The 21078-nt window shown below is 53.4% G+C and overlaps 1 long non-coding RNA gene across 1 annotated transcript; it reads left to right on the top strand.

Moving 5' to 3' along the window:
• The first annotated feature begins 14083 nt into the window (after positions 1-14083).
• Positions 14084-16925, top strand: LOC138413904 (uncharacterized). Its single transcript, XR_011246286.1, has 3 exons — positions 14084-14660; positions 16314-16403; positions 16511-16925. It is a non-coding gene; the product is annotated as an uncharacterized lncRNA (long non-coding RNA).
• The last annotated feature ends 4153 nt before the right edge of the window (positions 16926-21078 follow it).

Here is a 21078-nt window from a genome sequence, read left to right as displayed (position 1 = left end):
CCCGGCCGGGCCGCACCTCTCGGGGTCCACACTGGAGATGGGGTGGCAAGGCACGCTCGCCGCGGACTCTGTGCGGAGGTTCGAGGGATCCCTGGGCTTGGCAGGAGCAATGGGAACGCACTCGGAAATTCGAGTTGGTCACCGCTTGCGGTTCTTGTTCTCCGGGTGGAGCCGGATCCCCGCCGGGGCCGACCTGGAGGAAAGGGAGAGACGGAGCCCCTCTTCCTAACCGGCGGACCCTATTCGTCTACCAGGCCCTGCCCTGCTGCGCGTTCCAGAGCCGCAGCCGTGAGCTTGGGAGTGGTGAGGACCGCCCGAGGTCTAGAGTTGTCCCTGGGAATATGGGCCGGGATGTGGAGGTTTTGCCCCTCTCCCTGCGCCCCACCACCATTTCTTTAAAGATGCATCTTTGTGGGTGTGTTCCTAATGGCTAGCCTTTTGTTCCCTGACATTTGCGGCATAATGCTGACCCACCCTGAGTCTCCTGAATGTTTTATGCTGAGATTCCCTTCTTAAACCATTTATTCAGTAACTTTGCTTCTACCTTCCTCCTGCAAAAGAAAAAACCCACACTAACCCCTGAAACCTCCGGTCTGCCTGGCGTTGGAACTTTTTACTTTTGTTTGTTTGTGTTGTGTTTTGGCTGTCTTGGCAGTGAGGTGACCTGAGCTGTGCGAAGGACCAGTTGACAAAATAGGGCACTTTGGGTCCCCTTCTTCCTGGCTTTGGAAAACAGGAGAGGTTTCTAGAAGCAGGGAGGAGGGAGAGGGAGAAACCAGCCCAGCCAGGTTGGCCCACCTCTCTCGAAGTTGTGGAAGCTTCTTCTAGAGGCTTCTCCAACTTCTGCGGGTCCGTGTAGAGGAGACCTCACAGGGTACCTACCACATCTGTGTCCCTGTTTTGGTGGCCGTGAGGGGGCGTGAATGGAGGGGAGCCCCATGGGCTGTGGGATCACCGAGGCAGGGTTGGGCCCGTGAGCCCAGGAGTGGGCATAGCCCCAAACTGCAGTTGGCCGGCATTTTTTCCGTGTGAGCTTTGTCCTGCTGGCTCTAACCAGTGGACTGTTGCAGACGTCAGAACTGTGGGAGAGAAGAGTTTATTTGGCCAAGTATCTAAATGTACAGGCATCTTGATCAGTTCTGAGGCATAATCGTCTCGGAGTGGACTGGTGGGAGTTTCAGCTGGAGGCTTTGCCCTAATTAAGGAAAACGCTCTGTTCAGAGCACTGAGTCAGAGTACTGAGTTCTCCCTTTGAACCCATGCCTCTCCCGGCCTTGGGGATCAGTACCTTAAATTAAATGAAGTGGAAATCTCCAGAATATTGCGTGGTCATAAAACATCAGCAGGACTGGTCTGGAGCAGTGAGGTGCAGAAAAGCTTTGCAACCACCCTGGAGGGGACGAGGGGCAGAAATCACTGGGAATAAGGGAAAAGGAGCCGGGCAGCGCCCCAGGCCTCCCCTGGCCTGGCCCAGGTAGCGGCAGTTTTCCCGCAGGCTGTGCCCGGTTCTCAGGGGCTGCCCAGAGTTTTAGGGATTTTTAGGAAATGCCTCGGGGCTTCATTTCTTTGGGTGGGGGTGGGAGTGAATGGTTAGGCTTTTCCTTTGCAGGATGTAATGGAGTCGGCTATGCCGTGGGCTGGCCTGGCCTCCAGCAGCTGATTTGTGCTGTGATTTAGGCTGTGGTATTTAGGAATTGTGTTTTAGCTGCGAGCTTTTTGATTTCGCCGCCCCTTTTGAATCCTCATAATTCCTGAAGCAGATGCCTCCTCCCGCCCCCCACCCACCCCAACCCCAATCCATCCCTCTAAGCTGGGTACCTAGAAGCTTCGCGGGGGGGAGTGGCTTGAACGGCAGACTTGTTTGCCCTGGAGCCATCTTCAGAAAGCAGCTATGTGCAAGGTGGGAAGCTGGTGGGAGCGTAGGATTTTAGCCAGACCCCCAGGGAGACGCACGGAAGACTCGTGAAATCCAGCTGGACTCATGGTCCTACCTACTGGGAGGAAACGTGCATTCCCTTAACTCTTAAGTAAATTGCAACCTGGTGAATAATTAACCTTGCCCATTTCGCTTTTTTTCTTTTCTTTTTTTTTAGAAAAATAATATCCCAACCTGTGAAAGATTAGAGATCAATTTTTGTTCACGATTGCATTGACAAAGGAGCACCGGGAGAAGCCGACCCTTTCCCCTCCACCCCCAAGTCCTAGCAACTCAGGAAATTCTGCTACTTAGAAATCCCTCCAGGGTTTCTCTGGTGGCAGTTGGGAGGAACGGCCTCTGAGCTGCCTCCCTAGGTTCCTCTGCCCAAAGCCAAGCTGTCTGAACCCTCAGCAACGGTCAGGATTCTGTCCCTTACTTTCTGTAGCGACAGCTTGGCCTTCACTCCTGCATGGAGTTGATTCTGCTGTCAGGCCAGTTTCGGGCTCTGCGCGGGATGGTAAATATTTGGCCTGTCTCAGTTCTTTTACACAAAAGAACAGCGCTCCTAATCTGGGACAAGTCCAAGGAAGAGTTGTCTCAGAAACAGGGGATCCATCTGGGGTCCATGAAGGGTTTTTCTCGAAGTAGCCCAGTGTGAGCGCCATGAAGGCGGATTTGGGGTCCAGATGTGTTCAAGTTGGAGTCCTAGCTGCCACTTGCCAGCTGGGTGGCCTTTGACAGGTAACTTCTCTGTGCCCATTTCTTCTCTTGTGGACAAGGGGTCTGAGACCTCCCTTGTAACGCTTTGGTGAGGCTTAAATGAAAACTGCAGGCACCGTGCCTGGAACACACCAGTAGACCTTCGACTGGCTGTCCTCATCTCCTCCGCCCTCTTATTTTCAATAAGCACGGGTGGGCCTTTAACCCACTGGGAACAGCAGCTTTGTAATCCTAAAGCGGGATGATGCCTGGGAACCCCTTCCCCGGTCCGAGTCTATTGTCCACCATCCATGTGGCAGGGAGCGTGCCAGGCTGGGGTTACAACTGTGGGTAAGATGGGCGTGGCCCGTTGCTGCCCACTCCGATTTGTACCCCAGCTCTGAGCACAGATGAAGGGTATTGTGAGTCCTCTTGTTAGAGCTGAGGCTGCGACTCCGAGGGGAAAGGCTCCCCCAGGATCGCACAGCTGCCTCTGGGGCCGAAGGAGCAGGAAGCCTGGCCTTCTGGGTGCAGTAGGGCCTCCCAGGTAGGGTAGGAGCCAGCGAGCTGTGGAACAGGAGGTGGGTGGGTCTGGATTAGCCCCGTTGCTTCAAGGAACCCTGGGTGCGCAGAAGTGGCTACCTCGCACATCTGCTCTGCCGTGCGTCCAGCCTGAAAGGTCCCAAGACTCCACGTTTCATGGAAGGTCCCCATGAAAGGCGAATTGCCACAGCTGCTCTTGGCCCGCTCACTCGTTGACCCAGCTGGCAAGACAAATGCACTCTAGTGGGACCAGTCAAGCAGGGTACGGAATCGAAGGGCTGGGGGAGGGAAAGGAAATACTTGGATGTTACAAAAAGTAATATCTGCAGAGTAGTCACCATGGGAAAGAAAAATCAGGATTTCGTTGGACTTCCTTATCCTTTTTTATGGCTTAGTGATGTTTTTATTTTGCATTTCGAACTAGAGGTTGAGATGGACCATAATCTCTTCAGTGCTTTAGAGCCCGGGGCAGTGGGCAGGGTTTCCTGGGACGCGGAGCAGCAGGTGACTTCTCACCCACTGTGCAGCTCCCTCCCTCCTCCCTCTGGCACGCTCTGGGGAATTTTGAAATTGCCCTGTGGCCAGACCCCTGTGTTTGCTGCCCAGGAGGACTGGGGAAGGAGGTGCTGTGTAGACCAACCATTGCCTGATTTTAATCTCAGCTCTGCCACTCTGGGCCCGAGAGCCCCCTTCTCTGTCAGGTGGGCGGCTGGCCCAAATAGCGTGCACACCCCTTGTGGGCTTAACATCCTTCTAAGTTTCGGAGCCCCGAGGCGCAGAGGAGGGCACCGGGCTAGGACCCAGGCCTGGGGTTGGGAGGGGCGGGAGGGGTGGGGGAAGGACTCAGAGATGTGCAGCTGGGAAAGTTGGATGAGTCTGTGAGGACTTGGTGGTTCATTCTCATGAAACGCGTTTCCTCTCACTGGATTTCTGCCCTGGGGTGTGTGGGGTTCAAGGCAGAACGCTGGCTGCTTCTTGGTGACTGAGGCTTAAATTCGGGTTTTTCCATTCTCTGTCTCCTCGTCCACCGTAAGGTAGACCTCCTCCCGCACCCTTTTGAAAACAAGTCACTTGCATTGCTGTTTATATGCTGCTGGCTCCTGGCTTTCCAGGAGGCCGAAGGCTGGCATTGGGGAAAGGGCGTCGGCTTTGCAGGCTCCCCCGTGGACTAGCTGGGTGACCTTGGACCCGTGACATGCCTTCTTGAGCCTGTTTCCCCATCTGTGATGATACATGCCCACTGTGTAGTGTGATACAGGGGTCACATGAGAAGGCCGGTGTGAAATGCCGGGTGGTTTGGGGGGACGGCGGGGGAGTACATGGTACCTGTTGTTAAGCGACACCGTAGCTCACCCCAGGGCCTTTGGGGCCAGCGAAGAAAGCCCAGTGAGGTCAAGGAAGTGCACACCCTGAGCCTGGTGAGCCTCCTTACTGCCTTAACATCTGGGGAGAAAACATTGGAAGAAAAGCAGTACGGATGGGGCTAGAGGGGGGGCGTTTCCTGTTTCTACGGGGAGGTATGCCCGGTACAACCTAAGAGGGGTGGCTGTGGGGCAAAGTCACCGACTCTTCCAGGAGTGGGTGGATTTCATCCCTTACTAGTGGGAGAGTCGGGATAACGTTCTCTTGAATCCTTTCCTCTGGAGCCTGCTGCGGTGAGCTTAACAACATGGGGGGGAAAAAAGTTAAAAAAAAAATGTGTCTTTGCTCTTGGAACCAAGAGGGCGATTAAACAGATACTTGGAACCAGGACTTGCGTATAAGCAAATGTTGGTCTCCAACTTGCCTGGCCAGACCACTGTATATCTGGGAAAAGTCAACCAGACCACTTGCTCCCAGCTGGTGAGTGTGGAGGGTTCTCCCGCCGCCCTGGGCTGCGTCTCTCTCCCTCTCCCCCTGCCCTGCCTCTCCTCCCATGTCTGGTGATAGCAGGCGTTCATTGTCGCCCAGGTCTGGGTGCATGCGAACCTTGGCCAAATCGCTGAATGTTAAAATATCACATTTCGACAATGGGCCTTTTTTGTAGAGCTGGGGATAGAGGGGGCAGTGTTGAGATGCTGGAAAACCACTTAAGCTTTGACAGTGGAAACGGGCAGGGTCCAGGATCCTGACTTTGAACACAAGGGGTGAAGGTGGAGCAGCGAGGGGCACTCCTTAAAATAGAAGTAGGGCCCCGAGAACCAGCTCCCCCTGTTTCCAGAGCCCGAGGTGGGGAGGGAGGGGGCTGCGGCCAGCCTACCCTGGCATCCTCCCTTTTGTCCTTTCGGTGAATTTTGTTGTAATTAGACAAGTCGTGACAAATATCCCATTGCCCTTTGGGCCGGGGAGCTATGAGGAGTCCTCCCTGGAAGCCCAGCCCAGTTCACTTGGGAGCCATAATTAGGCAAGAGAACAGTTCACGGGCCCTTGATTCAATAAAGACCCTTTTATGATGTTGGTTTTTCCCAGAAAAATAATACCACTTTGCCCCATTTATTGCATTTAGATGTGTAATCATATTAGGGCTCAGCAGCCCCGGGGACTGAAGTTACATAGTTGGGGTTTTCACCAAAGGCTGTTACCCAGGCTTCAGAGGGAAACAGTGTCCTCAGAGAGGGGAAAAAACAAAAAAAAAGACAACAAGGAACATTTTTGAGGATTTTTCTCGCTTGGCATTTCAAGGACATTTTCTCCCATCAGGGTGAGAAGCGACCCAGGGAAAAAAAACAAAAACAAAAACAGAAAGTGAAACTAACTCGCCTGGCCAGTGTGGCCGCAGCCCAGCGTGCCCAGCATGGTCCCTCCCTTGTCGCTGACCATATCTGGCAGTCAGATGGGTGGCACGTGCCCGGCGGAGGGCTGAAGGAAATGCCAGAGAGGATGCCTGTGGCCTCTGCACCGGGAGTCGTGGTGTCCCAGCACGTCTCCACCTCGATGGCAGGGCTGCAGGCGCTGGTGTGTGCAGGTGTCCTCTGCCTCGCCCAAGCCCCCCCTGTTGGGGCAGTCAGCCCTGACTAAATATAGTCCTGGAGGTCCCGGCGGCTTTCGGTTTGTTGGAAGGCTTTGCTTGGCCCCGCCCACGGCCCCCCGGAGGCACCATCTTCCATGCATTTGCATATGGATGGCGCTCTCACCTGCAGGCCCTCTCTCCATGCAACCATCCCCTCTTACCTTCTAACCCCAGACCTTGTGTCAGGCAATGACTAAGAACGTCTCCCAATCACTCACGGAGTAAAAATCCCACCTAGAAATCTGCCCAGGGCTGGGGTGTTGGTAGAGATCACCAGTGGTGTCCAGAACTTCTTTCCCAATTAGAGGTTTAGAAATCTCAGGCGATGAGGAAATTTCTGAGAGTCCATTCGTAGGTGTGCTCTATTAAGAAATAGGGTAGGACCTTTCATTAAAACTGTGTTGCATGAAAAAGGGGGAAAATCCATGTAACTCCAGGACATCTGATGACAGTTATTGCTGAAATAAGTATCTTTTCAGATATCATCCTTTAATGCAGAAGAACTGGTTCGTCTATTTATAGATATTGCATATTAAAATATTCTTTCAGTGTCACTACTATCAAGATGTGAGGTCTAGTTTTTTTTCAATCTTATACTTCAGACTTTTTGGAAAAAGTGCTATTGTTATATATTTATAACACATAAAATTGTTTTTCGGTTCCCCCCCACCCCCAAAAGGAATATATATAGAACACCTGAAACCGGCTTCTCTAATTAGTACATTTTTCTACTTAGCTGTTAGGAATTGGTGATGGGATCAGTTATTTTAGATTTCCAGTGAAACTTTGGCCACAGGGAGGTACACCAGGGGGAAAAAATCACTGGTTTTCAGTTTTGGCCACCCCTCACTCACCTGCTCCCCCCCGAAACACCTAATGTGCCTGTGCACCAGGCAGCAACAGTGACAAGAAAACAGCTTTATTTTCCTTGTCCCAAGTCGATGGAGTTGGAGAAGTTACTCATTTATGTCAGCCTCTCTCTGCTCCTGCCAGTGGAGCAGGCAGATGAAGTTTGGGCTTAAATACTATTTTTTTTTCCCCCCTACATTCTTCAGCAGTTATGTTAGTAGCTGTTCTTTGGAGAAAAAGTTCTGGTGGTCTGAGTTCCTTCAGTTCGTATTTTCTGTGTGCTTTGTGCGTGGTTTCTGTGCCTGGTGGCCTGGGGGTCGGTAGCCTGCAGGAGTTGGGACCTCCAACCAAGACCAAGAAGTGAAGTCTGGACCCAGCGTTTGCACTTTGTGACAGTTGCCGGTGCAAGCCCGTGATCATTGATTGACTGATTGATTGATCACTGCTCTGGGTCTCAGTTGCGGCAGGCACGCGGGATCTAGTTCCCTGACCAGGGATCGAACCCGAGCCCCCTGCGTTGGGAGCGTGCAGTCTTACCCACTGGACCACCAGGGAAGTCCCAAGCCCCGCAGTCCTTTATTCAAAATTCTGAACTCCAGAAAACTCTGAAAACCAAAAGCTGTGTTGATAGTGAATTTCCTGGGGAATCCTGACCCGAAATGAGGCTATTAGAGTCTATGTTTCTCTTGGGGAGAGTGACTCTTCATGGCTTTCACGGCAGAGACATTACTGTGCGTAATTCCGGGGGACGCCCTATGGCATAGTATGTGGCCTGTGCACCACGTTACCTGAAAAATTCTGAGCCGTGTAGGGGCTGAAGGTTTGGGGTATAAGGGGGCTCACCGTGGTATCCTCGGTACCCAGCCGGGTGCCTGGTGCCTCCTAGGTGCTGAGCGAATACTGATCAGAAGCAAGGGGCAGCCAGCTTTGTCCGTGAAGGCCAAAGAGTAAATATTTTAGCCTTTGAGGGCCGTGGGGCCTATGTTGCAACTCTTCTGCTCTGCTGTTGGAGTGTGAAAGCGGCCATAGATAATACATAAATGGGTGAGTGCCTGTGTTCTGATAAAACTGTAAGGATGGTGGGTGGGTCTGGCCTGTGGGCCCACAGTCGGCTGACTCCTATGAGGAAGATGAACGCATCCTAAACGTAGACCCTTCCCCATTCTGTTAGCCCTGCTGTCTGCAGGCCTGGTCTGCTTGTTTCCCTGCCCCAGTGGAGTCTCTTTACTAAAGAGATAAAGGCAGTGCCCACCCCTGGCATCGGCTCCTCCCATGTTCTGGACACATGGCCAAGAGGGAGGCGCTGCCCTCCCTGGACCGGCCTGGTTCGTGGGAGTGGGTTGTTTGCGTGGACGAACGCGTTTGGGCTCCGGTCTAGCCTTGCCGAAGGCACATCGCTCGGGCCTTCACCCACTGATGAGTTTTTTGGGGGCTGAGCCAACCTCGGGGCAGGCTGGCTGTCAGCGGCAGGCCAGGCAGGGCTGGAGTTTGTGGGGCGTGGCGGGAGCTGAGGGGGGGTGAGCGTGAGCGTTTAGGAGGTGTTCTCGGCCAAAGAATTTCTGGCAGAGGGACATGGGTGAACGTAAACCCAGGGGCTCTGATGGCTGAGTTTCAGGTCTCCTGGCTGTGTTCATCCCAGCCCTGGAGCGGCCAGCAAGGGTGGATGAGGCCAGCGAGTCCAAGAAGGCTTTCCACTGCGGTGGAGGCGCAAATCCAGCCGAGCCCTGTGGCTCCACCCCACGGTGGGCTGGCCCGGGGTGGGGTGGCTGGACAGAGGGCAGCACCTTGCCGAGCTCACGCCCCTAAGCTGAGCGCCGCGAGCAGCAGCGTCCCTAAGCCCGGCTTCTGCAGGCCCCGCCCCCCGGCCAGCCCCTGCTGCAGGCCCTGGCTGTGTCCAGCTGCTTCTCTGTAGCAGGGGCGCCCCCAGGACATTCTGGGACTGCTGCTCTCTGCTCAGCCACCTCCTTCCCTAGTCCGGGTGGAACCGCTGTATGGTTTTCTTTCGTAAGCAGACTCCGAACAAGGCTGATGTCTCTGGTCGTTGGCCTTTCTTTTCCTTCCCTCATGGTTTTGTGGGCTGCTGGCTATTTTAGGGACTCTGAGTTTAGAGTGCAGCCTCCTTGCTCTGCAGCTCCCTTGGAAGACTCGATGGCTTCTCAGCACCCAGCAGAAGGGGGCAGCCCCAACGTCATCAGGGTGTGTTCAGCACAGGGCGAGGGCTTAGGGAGGCCCCGAGGAATGGCTCTAGGGGCTGGTGTGTTTGGTGTTGGTTAGCTCTGCTGTCAGAGCCAGGCTCGGGTGGGTCCCCATCGCACACCTGGCACGGCCTGGGGGATCCTCTGGCCGCCGCCCGGGGCCAATCATCTTGTTATTGAGCTCTGGGGCCAGGCACTGCTTCTCATACTTGGGTGTCCTTGTGAACCACCCAGGGAGCCTGTTAGCAGCGCAGACTCCAGGGCCCCTCGGTTGACCTAGGGGTCCTGGGGTCAGCGTTGTTAGTAAGTGCATGTGATGTTGGTGGTTCCAGGGCCGTGCTGCCGGTGGCCAATAGGTAAAGCAGCATGATGAGTGTGGAGTCAGGGGGAGCAGGGAGAAAGAAGGGGCTCTAGCCCAGGGAGGGGCTGCGGTCACCCAGAAAAGGTGAGCTGAGTCTTGAAACACAAAGCAGGGCAAAGTAATGATCGCTAACTCTGACGGAATGCTTGGTGCCAGGCACAGCTGTAAGCCTTTATGGGAATGGACTCATTTATTTTTCCATATGTCCCCTTTTTTGGATTTCCTTCCCATTTAGGTCACCACAGAGCATTGAGTAGAGTTCCCTGTGCTATACAGTAGGTTCTCATTAGTTATCTATTTTATACGTAGTAGGGTATGTATGTCAGTCCCAATTCACACCACCGCCTGGGTATCCATACATTTGTTCTCTACATCTGTGTCTCTATTTCTGCTTTGCAAATAAGTCATCTGTACCATTTTTCTAGAGTCCACATATATGCGTTAATATACGATATTTGTTTTTCTGTTTCTGACTTACTCCACTCTGTATGACAGACTCTGGGTCCATCCACGTCTCTACAAATGACCCAGTTTCGTTCCTTTTTCTGGCTGAGTAATATTCCATTGTATCTATGTGCCACATCTTCTTTATCCAGGAATGGACTCATCTACTCCTCCCAGCAACCCCATGAAATAGGTAGTTACCATGATCTTGGAGCACAGCGGGGTTAAGGAGCTTGTCCAAGGTTCTTGGCTAGTCGGTGGTGAACTGGGTCTCACCTTCCTCCTGTTCCACTGCATTGGGGCTGGGGCACCCCAGGCAGCGAGACCCGCTCATGCAGAGGCTGTGTGGACCAGGGCTGGGGCTTCTTAGGAGGCGGTCACGTTGCTGAATGGTTCAGACGGCTCCGCTCGTAGCGTGTGGGGAGAGTTTGGGTTTTGCTGGTGGAGTATACGGCCGTGGTCTTGGTTAAGGCAGAAGGTTGCAGCACGGTGACAGCTGCTGGAACATAGCTTTGAGGGGGCTGAGGCTGTAGTCGGGCAGCCGGGGTTCTGGGCACACGTGCTCTTTGTCTGAACAAGGCAGGACCCCGGGGTGTGGGGAGAGGGTGCAGCGTTAGTGCCCAGGGAGCAGCAAGGCCTGTGCCCTCACACTGGTCCCAGTTGCCCTCTGAGAAGGAAGAATTCTCCATGGTCTGAGTCCTTGGAGTCTCCCAGGGAGCCTGGCCCAGCTCTTGGGGTCTGAGGGCAAGGGGGAAACTGCTTGGAGAGGGGAGGACACTTTTGTTGGGAGCCGACCAACCGCTCTGTATGCTTCTTCAGTCCTCAGGTCGCCCTGCAAAGGGGCTGCTGCTTCCTATTTGCTGATGTGCAAGTGGAGGCACAGAGAAGCAAAGTAAGCAGGTAGCGGCACCAGGTGTGTCTCCTGTGGAATGCGCTTTTCACTGCAGCGGGTCCCCCTTCTTCTGAGAGGCCACATGTCCTGCACACACGGCAGGACTGGTGACCAGGCCCCTCCCTGAGGAGTGGGTGCAGTGGCAGGCTGGGTGGGGCAGGCTCCCAGCAGCCAGCTGGGCAGATTCCAGCTGAGCTGGGGCCCTGGGTGGGATGGCCTCGCTTCAGGGGACGGCTTCAGGGGACGGTTACCGGCTGATGGGTGGCATTCTGAGGAGTCAAAGGCCCAGGGTCTGTGGGAGTGGCCTGCTGGGGCCTTCCTGGTCAGGGCGCCCTGATGCTCGGAGCTGAGCCTCTGCCGCCCTGGAGGCTCACCTGAGTCTGGGGGCACGAGGGATCCCTCATAAAGGAGGACCTTAAACCAAGCTCTGATTCCAGAGCCCCTTTCTTCCTCCTGTAAGAAAAAATAATCAGCCAGCGGCCCCTCCTGTTTTTTCTCGCTGGCCGCTTTCTGGCCATCCCCTCACCCTACCCCCAGTCTCTTCCAGCAGAGCGGGCAGCTCGCTGATTTGAACCTGAACGCCATCGGGACAAACCAGAAGCCCGCACTGCCCTTTGCCCATGACAGGCTGTTTGCGGGCAGGGGGTGGGGAGTCTCTACTATTCCTGTGTCACGACATCCTGTGACCGTCACTCAGCCTCTCGAGCTCAGTACCTGCAAGACGGGTCCACACCCCGCACGTGAAGACGAGGGCCAGATGGCCCTTCCTCCGGGTCTTCCTGCTTTGCCTAGTTCTTGGGGCCCCTCGCCACTTGGGATTCCACCAGGATTCTAGCCCCAGGCTCCCTGCGGGCAGAAGGCACGGGGTTCTGAGTTGGAACAGAGGCTGGTCACTCCTGGGCATGCCTCGGGGCACGGGGCGGGGCGGGGGGGCAGTGAATCCGGCCACAGTCCAGGCCGAGCATTGGAGACAATCATGCCACCGTGGAGACCCCGCAGCTGCCCCACCTGCCACAGAGCTTCCCGTGGGCCACCATCTCCTTGGCTCACCTGGGCCGGCCAGTCGACTCCTTACTCACCTGGAGAGTGCTCAAGGACAGCAAGAAAAATGAGGGACTTTCAGGGGCAGCTGTGTTTTCTGACTCAGTCATAATGCCCCTAAAAATCCTTATTGTTCTTGCAGTGTGCATCAGGCAGTGGCCCCAGCCCACCCGGCTGCTCCGGGGTGGGAAGGGCTACCTGGGGTTCAACTGGCATGTCCTCCCCCATCGTCCTGAAATGAGAGTGAAGGGGAACTTACTGATTATTAAAACATTTTGTTGGTCGGTGCATCGATTTGCATGTACTCTTATAATTTCTTCTTTGGGGAGGCCCGGGCCTCGAGACATTCCTGTGCCGATTGGAGCCCAGGAGAATGCAGGGTCTCCCCGGTTTGTGTGCGGGGAGGGTTCCGTAGAGCCCAGCTGCACGTGTCCAGCCCAAGGAAGGGTAGCTTCGGGGTCAGCTGTGTCCAGGGCAACACCGGGTTTTAAAACGGAAGGAGCCTCGGTCCACGCGCTGAGACCCAGTGAGCTGGCCGTTCTGCAGAGCCGCCTGCAGGGGATCGAGGTCTTCCCCCCGAGCTGTGACCCTAGAGCCTGCTTTCTCTCGCCCAGGTGGTCTCTACTCCTCTCTCACCTCCTGGGTTTCCACCATGCTCAGCAGGTGCCCCACCCACAGATACTTCTGCTGAGCCAAGGCTTTTATGGGTGGAGGTGTGGGGGGGTCCCATGGGACTGTCAAGCCGAAATACCAATTGGTGACACGCCCCCCCCTTAACACCATCCCGCATGTCACCAGATCCCACAACATCGTCCTCTCTGGCAGAGGCTGGACAGGTGGCCAGCCTGTGGATGGGCGGACGGGGAGGTGGACAGGCAGTAAGGACGGTACCTGCTCCCGTGGTCCACCCTGGGTCCTGTCAGCCTCCCAGTCAGCAGAGGAAGGTCATCCTCGAGGTATTTCTAAGGTGTCCCCCCAGGTGCCAACGCAAAAGCTCTTGTCACGCGAGAAGATGGCCGTTGGTGGGACCCTGACGGCCACGATCCTCCCTCCTTGGCCAGCCGAGCCCCCTGCTCCTTGGGCTCCTGCGGTCCCCACTGTGCCGCCATCCCAGCTCCCAGAGACAGTGTTTAAGGGGCCGAGTTTGCTCAGTATTCTTCTGCCCAGGGGAAGGGACGGCTCCAAGGTAAAGGTCAGTACGGGATAGGGGGGATGAGGGCAGGGGGAGTGATGTTTATTCCTTCTGGGTAAAACATGGGCGGGGCTCTCGTGAAATGAGCTTCTCACATCCCACAGTGGACACCCGGGCGATAGAACATATCCCATCCTCTCTCACAGCTAAGCATTTGCTAACCTGAAATCAGTTGTCCCTCCCTGAGGCCCGTCTGCCCAGCTCTTCCATCCCCGCAAACCTCCTTGTTCCTGAGCGTGTTCTTCATTTTTTACCCCAAAACATCTGCAAAAAAAAAAAAAAAGATAATGCATAGGAAATAAAACTGATTACTGGAGAGCATTTCAGAAACCCAGAAGGTTTATAGATACCCATACCTAGAGATCATGTCTGCTAATGAAATAGATCCTTCCAGCATTTTTTTTCTCTTTGCATGTATACCCTCACCCACTTAGCAGGATTTGGGGCTTCCAAAAGTGGTGAAGCTCGTAACCCATCTGAGCGATGGCCCTGGGCCCTTGGGAGGCAGAAAGTCTCTGATTTTCTTTTTGCCAAGTGGGCCAGGGTGCGCCAAAACTTACCTGCAGCTAGCAAGCTCGTTGGGAGGTATTGGGGCAGCACTCGGTCTCTAAACCGAGACTGGTGAAGTTGCTGGGGAGGATGCTAGAAATGTGGGCTCTGGGACTTGCCTGGCCGGTGCAGTGGTTAGGACTCCATGCTTCCTCTGCGGGAGGGGCACGGGTTCAGTCCCTGGTCAGGGAAATAAGATCCCACAAGCTGCTCGGCCAGACAGCAGCAACACAGAAACGTGGGCTGTGCCCTGATTGCGTTCTAAGTGGGCTGCTCTTTGCTTCCTGACTCCCGGCACACGGAAGAATCCCTTAACGTTAAAAAAAATTTCAGGACTTCCCTGGTGGCGCAGTGGTTAAAAATCTGCCTGCCCATGCAGGGGACACGGGTTCGAGCCCTGGTCTGGGAAAATCCCACATGCCGTGGAGCAGCTAAGCCCACGCGCCTAGAGCCCATGCTCCACAACAAGAGAAGCCACCGCAGTGAGAAGCCCGAGCACCACAATGCAGTAGCCCCCGCTCGCCGCCACTAAAAGCCCACGTGCGGCAACGAAGACCCAACACAGCCCAAGATAAATATATAAATGAACTTATAAAAAAAAAAAATTCAGTGCCACCCTGCCCCCCCAGGAGCAATTGGATCTGAATTGCTGGGTGTGGGGAGGGGCCCAGGCCTCGGTACCTTTTGTTCTTCTTCTGTTCCTCGGGTTATTCTGTTAAGCGGCCAGAGAACTGTCCAGGTCCATACCCACCAGTTAGTGACGGAAGAGATTTCCTCCAGCTCTGCCTTCAGAGCCTGTTGGAGGAGATGGGACCATCTGCAGCTGGCAGGCTTTCACTTCCATTATGTTCTCTGCTGCTCAGTCACCTTTTGATCCTCATTTTACAGATGGAGGACCGAGGCTAAGGAGATCAGGAGACTTCCTGAAGGACACACGTCTAGGACGCAGCAGAGCTGGGGTGTAGGTCTGCAGCTTCTGACTCCCAAGGCTAGTGCTCTTTCTAAAGTTGCCATTTATAATTAGCATATTTAGTTATAACAAGATACGGTCATCACAGTGTCCTGAACTGGGTGGGTGCCCCTGTCCCACTGGGAGGCTGGGTGATCGTCCCTTCGTCTCCCTGATGCTGAGTATGTACATGGCCAGCCTGGACCCACGGCCCGCCCCCATCAGCCTGCCATACCAAGGATCCCAGCTCTGGGCAGGGCAGGGTTTAGCCCCTTTTGCAGAACACGCAAGAGGTGTGGCTCAGGTCACACAGCTGGTGGGTGGCACAGGCCTAGCGGTCCCTGCTCCTTACCTGGACAGAGGCATCCAGGAAGCAGCACAGCCCGCACGGGGCTTTGCTCGTCGGGGCCCTGCTCCGAGCTGGCGGCCCTCAGGGTCAGGACCCCTGCTGGGGGTGCCTCCCTCATTCCTGCAGAGCTGGACTCCCAGGGCCTGGGCAGGCTGCCAGTGCAGGGAACTAGCGGGAAGGCACACTGTTTGCTCTAGAAGGTGTCACTGTTCCTGGGCCGGTCCGCAGGGCTGGAGGGCCTGGACATGACAGCAGAGACAGGAGCTGGGAGCTGAGAATGCCCCTCTCCCAGGGCCCAGCAGCTCTGGGCCTGGCCCACGGGCTTCCTTTGGCAGGGAGGGCCTGAGCGCTGTCCACACCACCTTCCCTTGCTGGGCCTGAGCTCTCTCACCTTGCTCCCCACCAGCTCTTTGCGGCCGAGTACACGCTCTTGGCAATGACGTGCATTTAACCTGTTCTGCAGAAGACAGGACGGTTGGGCAGGCAGACTCGGCCAGCAGCTCGGTGGGAGATGGGGTGAGGGCCCTAGGTTCAGGTTTCTCTGCGCATATTCTTTGGGGAGCTGGCCCTAAGCTACCTTGCTTACCTGGGTCAGAAATAACCTCAGCTCAACTGAAAGCCTAGAGCAATCAGGATGAGGGCAGAGCTTTGAGCTCCTGGAGTTGGTGGGCGTTTGCCAGGAGCCAGGTCAGGGGCAGCCACTTAGCCGGGGCCTTGGGTAAAGCCCCCTCCCCTCCAAGCCTGTTGCCTTGTTTGTTTAATGGACATAATAGTGCCCTGTAGGCGTATGTCCACTTTCTAGGCATATTCTGAACAGGTAGGATGTTGTGGCTCCCTGTCCCTCCTCTTCCAGGAGGCCACTTCATCAGAGAACCCGGGGAGGTGTCTGACCTGGAGAACATGCTCATTCCATGCTGGTTGCAGTGCATTGCTCAGGAAGTGAGTGTAGGTCTCCAGGCGTTGGACAGTGTCTTCTGTCCGTGATCTCTACAAAGATGACCTTTTCTTCAGTCCTCTCTCCGGCCCTCCTGCCCTGTTAGGATGGTGGTTCTGGACTGAGAAGCTGTCCTCCTTGCCCCTTTGCCCTGTGTGCCTCTCTGGTCTAGCCCCGCCGAGGCCCAGGGAGCCATCCTTCCCCTCCTTGGGGTTCATCTTACAAGTCCGGATGCCATCAGCTCCAAGGAGTTCCCTCTGGGCCAGAGCTCCTCCCTCCTCCGCCAGCCTCCTTGGGGTGCAGACAGACAGCCCAGCACAGGCCGGAAGGGCTTTCTGTTTGCCTTGGCTGGTGGGGAAGAGATTAGCTGCTCGCTTTCTGTTTTGACTGTTGTATCTAACCAACACAGAGCCTGTGACATCTCAGAAAAGCAGCCTTGGGTCTTGAATGAGTTTGGGGCCTGTCCCTGATGGCCTGGCCTCTGCAGAGATGTCTGGAGGTAGGAATGGGTGATAACACCTCCCCCTGGGTATGGAGAGATGTGATAACCGCCTGTCCGCTTTCCCGACCCAAGGTCCACAGCCCTTTCTTCTTTGTTTCCTTCAGGGGATGACTTCTCCCCACCTCCTGGGATTCACATGGGGCCACTCCCCATCCACTGGCTTTAGAGGCAGGCGTGTGTCCCAAGCTGGACACTGAGACTCCCTCTTGGGACGTTTGCAGCAACTATGGGAAAAGAGGCATTCACTTTTCATGGGAGTTGCCACGTTGATGGAACTCCTGCTTTCCACTTGAGGACGGAGCCAAGTGGTAGAGAAAGTATGCTGTCCCCAGACCTCAGTAAGCCCCTGGATCCAGCCATGCCTGAAGCTAACACACCTCTGGACTAACCTGATTATATGAGCCAACGAATGCATTTCTTTTTTTCTAAAACTATCCTGAGTTGGATTTCTGTCATAGAAAGGGTCCTAATAAAGCTATGTTTTTCTTTGGTCTCACTGAAGAAATCAACTTTGAGGTATCCACCCACTTTAAGTGTCTAATTCATAAGTTTTTTCAAACGTGTACAGCCTTGTAACTACCACCACAGTCAAGCTGTGGAACACTTCAAGTTCCCTCATTCCCCCTTAGGGTCAGTTCTCCTGACCCCAGGCAACCACTGACCTGCCTTTGTCCTAGAGCTTCGTTCAGTCTCCTCTCTGGTCAGGTCCCTGGAGGTCAGATGCTCATGTTGTGGGTCAGTGTGGGTCATTTCCCTTGGGACTCAGAGTCACCCCTGGGTCCAAATGCGCTGAAGCCAGAGGCACCTCTGGGTCCCACAGTTCTGCGGTCCAGTACATCCTTTGCTTCATTTGAGCCAGCTTGCCACAGAAGGAGTCCCGGCTAATACAACTCAGCCAGGACCGCACCCTTCGGTGAAGCTCCCCTCAAGGACCCCCCCCCCCCAGGCAAATTCAACCATCGGTCCAGCTCACCTCCTGGGGGCCAGACACTAGTAAGTGCTTTACATGCATTACCCTAGGGGAGGTACTGTTATCCCCATTTTACTGGGATGTGGGTCTCGTGTGCCTCTACAGCTCCTCTGTCCACCAGACTCCTGGCTGCTTGCTCTGCCTCAGCTATGGCTGTCTCACAAGTGAAACTGACCCCTCCCAGGCCACATCCCAGGGTAAGGGGGCTGGAGGATGCGAGCCATACACTGGGAGGGAGGGATGAACTTGGAGCGGTAGTGTAAGCAGCTTTGGGCAGGAAACAGCTCTCTGCAGGAGGCCCTTTTGTCTTGCCAGTAACCTAGCACACCTTTCAGATCTTCTTTTTTTTTTAACATCTTTATTGGAGTATAATTGCTTTATAATGGTGTGTTAGTTTCTGCTTTATAACAAAGTGAATCAGTTATACATATATACATATGTTCCCATATCTCTTCCCTCTTGTGTCTCCCACCCTCCCTATCCCACCCACCCCTGTAGGTGGTCACAAAGCACCGAGCTGATCTCCCTGTGCTATGCGGCTGCTTCCCACTAGCTATCTATTTTACGTTTGGTAGTGTATATATGTCCATGCCACTCTCTCACTTTGTCCCAGCTTACCCTTCCCCCTCCCCGTATCCTCAAGTCCATGCTCTAGTAGGTTTGTGTCTTTATTCCCGTCTTACCCCTAGGTTCTTCATGACTTTTTTTTTCTTAGATTCCATATATATGTGTTAGCATACGGTATTTGTTTTTCTCTTTCTGACTTACTTCTGACTTACTTCACTCTGTATGACAGACTCTAGGCTTTGATCACACAAAACCTTGCCTAACTTTCTGGTTCTTTCTGTAGATCAAAGAAGTAGAAATGAAGGATAAGTAATTAATAGATGACCAGATCTCTTTCCCAGCTTCCCCTGCAGTAATCCCACGAGCAAACTGTGTGAACAAGATAGCGTCTAAAGAAAAATCACGAGTCGACAAGCCTGCACACCATGCAGGATGGTGACGACTCTGACCCCCACCTCAGTGATGAACTGAGATTACTTCCCTGTTTCCCCTTAAAAACTTCTATGGCCGAGCAGAATCTTTGGGGGGGACACTGGTCCCCCATCTCCCCAGATTGCCGGCATTCTGATTAAAAGCGACTTTCCTTTCTACCAACAACTGCTTCTCGGGTGTTGATTTCTGGCAGCGAGCAGCCAGACCTGAGTTCGGTAACAGTAGGAGATGAGATGAGGATAAATTCCTTCATCCTCTGTCCCTTGGACCACTTGAGGCACATTTCCCACCTGTGGTTTGTTGTACAGCAGTGTGGTTATACATCCCCTTGCATTGCTTCCCATTCTTCCCGACCTCCTTTTCTCTTTTCCCTCACTTTTGCCACTGGAATTCCACTTCCAAGTTCAAGTATCAGCACTTAATCCCTCGGCGAGGGCCGCGCTTTCTAGAGAACTCTGTAGCCTGGCTCCTGGGACTGCACTTCACGGCCTCGGTGAATGTTGAACAAGAGAATAGATGCACGACATGTCACGGCCATGGGGTTGGGGATTGGATGGGGGGCAAGCATGGTGCCACATTCATCACAGATTATTCTCCTTTCTCTCTCCCCCTCCATTCACTAGGTGTAATCAGCCAGATCGTCTCTGACTCCATGCTGTTATGTCAGAGGCTGTGGCCTCCCCCGGTAACCTCTGTCTGGTACAAAAGAATCCACACTCCTTACCCTCCACTTGCTAGGTGTGTGAGGCTGGCAAGGTCCTCAACCTGTCTGAGCTAGCTTCCCCATCTGTACAATGGGGATAAGAATGGTCTCACTACCTGGGACTGTTGGGATGCCTAACCGACCCTTGCTTTGTGCCTGCTGCAAAGTCAGGGAAGGGCATCATTGAGGCTGCCTGTCCTGCTCTCTTTCGGGAAGCACCCGTCCTCCATTCTCAGTCCCTACGGGGCAAACTGAGGCTGTCCCCCATCCCACCCCATTCCCACACCTGCCACCAGACCCAGGCCAACCAGCACATCTCAGTATTGACCACAAATATTGGCTCAGACCTGGGCATAACACCTAAGTCAAACCGGTCCCTGCAACAGTGCCCTGAAATGTCTGGAATAAGGAAAGAGATGCTTGCTGTTTGCTGAGATCCTTAGCCTGGAGCTATTTTTACTATTGAGGCTATTTTTACTATTTGGACATTTGAGAAGGAAGTTAGTGCAGTGACGGCGGAAGAAAGCAAAGCCGAGAGGTGGAGCAGGACACAGACACCTGGTGTCGCCCTTGGAGTTCTGGGATCCACCGTGCCAGCAGCTAGGTAACCCCTGGTATTTTTAGAAATTAATACATATACAAAAAGTTTCCTTCTTGGTTGCGTAAGCCAGTTCAAGTTGTGAAAACTGAAATGGTCTTGACTGATAACCATAGGTTCTTTATAAACGATCGCTGCTGTTATTGCAACTAATATTATTACAAACACACTCCCAGGAGGAAGCAGTCTTGGGGATGCATAGGCCACGTTCCCCCAGGGGCCACTGCTGCTCTCCATACGTTATACTACCCTAGATCAGCTCCCCAGGGCGGGGGATTCATGTTCGCTGCTGATATACCCCAGGTGCCTGGTGTCTGCACAGGGTAGGTGATTAATAGACATCCACTAAGTGGAAAAATGAAGTCGGTCCATTGCCACCTGGCTCCCAGGCCCAGGTTCACGTTTTGCCCTCTCTGCTTGTCCTTGGCTGACATCTGAACCCACTGGGGTGTCTGCCAGGAGTCTGTCTTGCAAACTGATCTCTTGTTTTCACAGTGTCCTTTCTAGGGCCTCATTCATCCCTTTCTTCATTCATATATACAGTTTAAAATATCTTTATTCGAAGTGTACATTATGGACCACTGTCTTAAACCAGTCACAAAAATTAACTCAAAGTGAATTGAACACTTAAATGTAAGACTGGAAACCGTAAAACTCTTAGAAGAAAACATAGGAAAAAAGCTCCTTGACGTGGGTCTCGGCAGTTATGTTTTTGGATATGACACCTAAAGCACAAGCAACAAAATAAACAGCTGGGACGACATCTAACTAAAAAGCTTCTCACAGCAAAAGATCAATAAAGTGAAACCTATGAAATGGGAAAAATATTTGCAAACCATATATCTGATAAGGGTTTAATATCCAAAATATATAAAGAGCTCCTACAACTCAATAGCAAAATAGTAATAATGATGATGGTGATGATGATAATACAATTCAAAAGCAGGCAAAGGACCTGAATAAACATTTTTCAAAGAAGATAGATGAGTGGCCAACAGGTACATGAAATGATGTTCAAAATCACTAATCATTAGGGAAATGAAAATCAAAACCACAGTGTCACCTCACACCTGTTAGAATGACTATCATCCAAAGACAAGAGAGAACAAATGCTGGCAAGGATGTGGAGAAAGGGAACCCCTGTGCACTGTTGGTGAGAATGCAAATTGGTGCAGCTATCATGGAAAACTGTGGAGATTCCTCAAAAAAATTAAAGACAGAACTACCATATGATCCAGCAATTCCACTTCTGGGAATATATCTGAAGGAAATGAAAACACTATGTCAAAGAGATACCTGTACACCCATGTTCAGAGCAGCATTATTTACAACAGCCAAGACATGCAAACAACCTAAGCGTCCATTGACGAACGAATAAAGATGTTGTGGTATACACACACAC

This window comes from Delphinus delphis, chromosome 19 (genome assembly GCF_949987515.2).
Source record: "Delphinus delphis chromosome 19, mDelDel1.2, whole genome shotgun sequence".
Taxonomy (NCBI): Eukaryota; Metazoa; Chordata; class Mammalia; order Artiodactyla; family Delphinidae; genus Delphinus; species Delphinus delphis.
Note: the sequence above shows the minus strand (reverse complement) of the source record. Positions and strands in the feature narration are given on the sequence as shown.